This window comes from Cricetulus griseus, chromosome X (assembly GCF_003668045.3).
Source record: "Cricetulus griseus strain 17A/GY chromosome X, alternate assembly CriGri-PICRH-1.0, whole genome shotgun sequence".
Lineage (NCBI taxonomy): Eukaryota > Metazoa > Chordata > Mammalia > Rodentia > Cricetidae > Cricetulus > Cricetulus griseus.
In genome coordinates, this window is record NC_048604.1 from 82,281,976 (window position 1) to 82,287,699 (window position 5,724).

At 40.6% G+C, this 5,724-nt stretch overlaps 1 pseudogene; it reads right to left on the bottom strand.

Moving 5' to 3' along the window:
* Positions 1–3,372: 3,372 nt before the first annotated feature.
* On the bottom strand, positions 3,373–4,620 carry LOC100754035 (annotated as a pseudogene).
* Positions 4,621–5,724: the final 1,104 nt, after the last annotated feature.

The following is a 5,724-nucleotide window of genomic DNA, read 5'->3' on the forward strand; positions in this document are numbered from 1 at the left end:
CTACACAGTAAGATCCTGTTTCCAAATCAAAGAAAAGAATATTAATTGAATCTTTGTTTATTAACAAATATTAAACCAAACAAGATTCCCAAACCTGGTATTTAAAGCTAAAGTGAATGAGAAAATGATTAAGGGGGGACTGGAAATATAACTCAGTGGTTAGCTAGCATGGGGCCCTGGGTTCAGTCCACAGAAAGAAAAATACTGTACAATTAGACAATATTAAGTATGTAAACAGTTTCTTGTTATCAGAATAAAGTTATGGTTGCCAGTGGATTAGAGCAAGGTGTAAATAAAGAGTAGGTAATTAATGGGTGTATAATTTCACATAAGCAAGGTGAATAAACCCCAAAGATCTACTTCACAAAATTGTGTTCTTAGCACAATAAAATGGATTTTAAATCATTTTGGTTAATATTTACATTAGCACATAAAGTAATGGGTTCTAGTGTTTCATTACACTTTGTTTTAATTCATTTCCCTTCCCCAATCACCCTCCCTTATTCCCTGATCTCCTCTTCCTAAATCTCTTCTTCACTTCAAGTCACCCTCCCTTCCCATCTTCTGTTACAGGTATTCTGCTGCCCTCTCTTTCCCTTTACCCTAGTTTTTCATAGAAAAGCATTTTATTCCACTATGAGCACTTAACACAGTCATGGAGATGGCATCCAACTATAGTTGTCAAGGACTAACTCCTAAAAACGCCACTCTTTCAAGGATTAATTTAATTTTAAAAACACATACAAACTAGCAATACACTCTTTCTCAACTTGACAGTTCACCAGTGGTATGACTGTAGGTTAGAAACATACGTCTTACAACTTGGTGGTCCCAAGTTCAAAACACAAAACAGAAACAAAAAACTGCATTCAACAAAATCATTTCACAGAAAGGAGAAGAATAGTATGGAATCAGCTCAAGAAATACACTAATGAGCCAAAAATAAGGGAAGGGGGAACATGTGGTCTTAACTAAAGCAACCAAGAGTCTGGATTACATAGCAAACTGGGCATCCTGGAAAGCCAGGTGAGAGGACCTTAAAATCTATGATTTGAATCTCCCCCAATTCCTGAATAAAAATGACATCTTGCAATACTTACACTCGTGGCTCAGACACCTACTTCCCATGGCTCTAATTCCTTATCCATTCTGGCCTCTTACTTGAGAATCTGAAAGACTTGGAGATATAGCTTAAGAAAAAAAATAATCAACACATAATATGCCCCATTTGTTTTTTCTCTCTCCATTTTTTATTTAAATTAGAAACAAGATTGTTTTCCATGTCAATCTCAGTTCCCTCTCCCTCTCCTCCTCCTCTGCCCCCCACTAACACCCTACCTATCCCATACCCTTTCTGCTTCCCAGAGAGGGTGAGGTCTTTCATAGGTGGTCTTCAGAGTCTGTCATATCCTTTGCGATAGAACCTAGTCCCTTCCCCATGTGTCTAGGCTCAGAGAGTATCCCTCTATGGAGAATGGGCTCCCAAAGTCCATTCCTGTGCTAGGGATAAGTACTGATCTACTACAAAAGGCCCCATAGATTTCTGAGGCCACCTCACTGACACACACGTTTGTGGGGTCTGGATCAGTCTCTTGATGATTTCACAGTGATCAGTCTGGGGATGAACAGCTCCACCTTGTTCAGGTCAGCTGTTTCTGTGAGTTTCACCAGCCTGGCCTGGACCACTTTGCTCATCACTACTCCTCTGGATTCCAGCTCAGTTCAGTGTTTAGCTGTGGGTGTTTGCTTTTTTCTTCCATCAGCTGCTGGATTCAGGCTATAGAATGGCATATAAGTTCATCATCAATCTCATTATTAGAGGAGGGCATTTACGGTAGCCCCTCCACTGTTGCTTGCATGGTTAGTTGGTGCCATCCTTGTGGATATCCAGACATTTCCCTAGTGCCTGATTTCTCTTTAAACTTATAATAGCTCTGTCTATTTTGGTATCTCTTATCTTGCTCTCCTCTATTCTTCCTTCAATTCAAACTTCCTGCTCCCTCATGTCCTCCTCACTACTCCCCTTCTCTCCTTCTCATTCTCCTAGCTCCCTCTCCCCTCCCCTCCTGCTCCCAATTTGATCAGGAGATATTTGTTCCTTTCCCCTTCTCTGGGTAACCATGTATGTCTCTCCTAAAAGTCCTCCTTGTTTCCTACCTTCTCTGGTGGTGTGGATTTCAGGATGGTAATCCTTTTCTCTATGTCTAAAAACCATATATGAGTGAGTACATACCATGTTTGTCTTTTTGTGACTGGGTTACCTTGCTCAGAATGGTTCCTTGTAGTTCCATCCATTTGCCTGCAAATTTCAAGATTCCATTGGTTTTTTTCCCATTGTGTAAATGTACCACATTTTCTCTATCCATTCTTTAGTTGAGGGGCATATAGGTTGCTTCCAAGTTCTGGCTATTATAAATAATGCCGCTATGAACATCGTTAAACAGGTGTTCTCGTGGTATGAATGTGCTTCTTTTGGGTATATGCCTATGAGTGGAATTTCTGGATCTTGTGGTAGACTTATTCCATTTTCCTGAAAAATTGCCACACTGATTTCCAAAGTGGCTGTATGAGTTGGCACTCCCACCAGCAATGGAGGAGTGTTCCCCTTTCTCCTTACCCTCTCCATCATAAGCTGTCACTGGTGTTTTTTATTTCAGCCATTCTGACAGGAGTAAGATGGTATCTCAGAGTTGTTTTGATTTGCATTTCCCTGATGGCTAAGGATGTTGAGCACTTTCTTATGTGTCTTTCAGCCATTTTAGATTCCTCTATTGAGAATTGTCTATTTAGTTCTGTACCCCACTTTTAAATTGGATTATTTGGTGTTTTGGAAACTAGCTTCTTGAGTTCTTTGTAAATTTTGGAGGTCAGCCCTCTGTCGGATGTGGGGTTGGTGAATGTCTAGATCCAGCCACACTGAGCCTATTAGCAGAAAACGTGGGAAGTATCTTTGAATGAATTGTTACAGGAGACCACTTCCTGAACATTACATCAGTAGCACAGACACTGAGATCAACAATTAATAAATGGGACCTCCTGAAACTGAGAAGCTTCTGTAAGGCAAAGGACACAGTCAGCAAGACAATACGGCAGCCCACAGAATAGGAATATGCCCCATTTGTGAGTCTGCTTTAGACCTGGGTTTGATACAAGAAAATTCCTGAAGAAAATTTAAATACAAGTCTGTGGCTTTGTTGAGTTGAGTCCCCTAGTTAAGATTTAGAAAATACCCATGGTTTGGGCTAATATTCTTGGTGGTGGCACCTATTGTATCGAGATTGCTGAACGAACTCTGTGTCTCAAACCAGTGTTAAATCCACCTCAGGGTTCAGAAGAAAACAAGAGAAGTCTAAATCACAAGTGCAAACATGTCTATGATCCTTGTCCTTCTGGATCCACACTTCCTTCAGGGTCTTCATCATTGTAAATGTTCTCTGCCATTGGCCACACTTGCATGACATTGTCTTCTGATACTGAACAAATCACCAAGGTTCATTCAGATTCCAGGAGAAATCAGGTATCTTGGCAGTGTGACCACCATGAATAAACAATAACTCTGGTGGGCCATCTTCTGAATCTTCTGGGGACTGTTCTTCTCCAATTTACTTAAACCCCCGATATCCAACCTACATTCAGTATCACTAGAAGCCAAAATATCTCATTGTGAGGTGACCACTGAACTTGGAATAAATCATCCTCATGTGACTGAAAGGAATGTAACTTGAGTTTCAGGTTTCTCAGATCCCACAAGGCTGATCATGTGGCAAGAATGAATTCACTATAAGGACTGAAAGGCAGTTCATTTCAGCAGTGTGAGCATCGACCGAGTGGCTTGGCTTGGAAGTATTGTTTGAACGAGTATCTCAAATCATGTTTCTGATCGTCAACAACAGACCCAAACTGAGACTTGTGGAGCAGATGCCAGGAAACGTCCTCTGCTACTGCTATATGCCCTGTGAAGATGGTCTTTGCGTCCACCACTTACCCTTCTTTTGGAACTGCACTGATGTCCCAGAGGCAGATGGTATGGTCATCTGAAGCATTAAGTAAGTGCCCACTGAGATTTGGATTCCAAGAAAGACCATAACCTTCCTTCTGATGTCCTCGGAGACGTAAATCTGAGTTGCACTCTCCAAAAGGGTCTGGTTAAGAAGGATGCTTTGTGTAGTCAAAACCAAGCACATCACCGGATGGAGTCTTTGTTGCAATGATGCAAGCATTCTAGGGCACGTACCGAGCCCTGTTTACTTCTCCTTCGTGGTTGATCTTGATTTCTATTTCAATTTTCCCACTGACAGAGCCAAAACCTCCGAGTTCTCCTTTTTCACTGTCATGGTGTGATGCATCAAAATGAGCATCATTGTTAGGAAGCTGGACACTGGCTGTCACCAGGTGGTTTTATTCATCTGACGTATGTGTTCCTAGGTGAATGCTGAAATCTTTTCATTCAGGCCTGGTTACATCTGGAAGCCACTGGGCAGTTAAACTGGGCCACTCCATGGCATGGGTCATCATCAAAATCATAAAGAAAAGGGGTAGGTATTCTTCCATATTTTGTATTCCTCATTGATCATACATTCTTCTTCTGCTTCATTTAAAGGCAGCTTCCTTGTCAGCCATGGTGGCAGGTGAGCCAGGAGGGGTTGGAGGATCCCGGGGTCATGCTTTGCAGGAGGGGCACGGAGGCTACCAGGGCTCACTCAGTGCCTGTGGCCTCTATTGTTTCCTCCCTTTACCCCATTTAAGATCACTTCTTTTCTCAGGGTCCTTTTTCCAATTTCTACACAGACACACACACACACACACACACACACACACACACACACACACACACCTATTTAATCTCACAAACATCCACACAAACACACTTGTACACTCATACTCACAAACACATACTCACACATCTAGGTTCCACATATGAAAGAAAACATGCTGTATTTGACATTTTGGTCTAGCCTATTTCAATTAATGTAATAATTTCCATTTTCTTGCATATGTTATTATTTCATTTTTTCTCAATACATGAATAAAATCACAGTGTGTACACACATTACATTTTCTTTACTAAGGTGTATTACAAGTGTGGCCTACTATTCATGGAACTTTGAACTGATGACCAGTTTCAAAAGATATACAAATGTGCTAAAATTAAACATTATTTTTCTTTTAAACTACTTTAATTTACTGTATTAATGTCATTTTAACTGAACTCAGAGCTAGAAAATAGAATATAAGGACAGAGAATCAGTTTAATTAACTTTAAAGTACTTTTCATAGTCCCCCTTAAAATCTTTACCTTCACAAAAAATACTCTCCAACATGTCACATTATTTGCAGGAAATTTTCAAGTGCATGCATTTGCAAAGCTGACTGAAGAAACTGGAAGCAATGAAGTAGCCAAAGGAAGAATGTCAGAACGAGCCTGAGGTTTTGACATGCAGGCCTTGCTTCCTAATTGTTATTATGCTTACAAGGACACTCTGTAAAAAGAAAAATGAACGCCTTGTTCAACACCTGCTGTAAAAAGATTCTGGGACTCTGTGGCTTGCTTAAATCATTTTTTTTCCTGAAACAAATTGCCGAACAAGCCCTAGGCCATTTAATTTCCAAATACCAGTAATTAAAATGAGTAACATCGTCAGAATTTGGCAGGGCCACAGCTTTCTTCTCCCTTTTCATTTTCACATAAATTTCAGTGAAGGTCAGATTTGTTGAAGGGGGGGG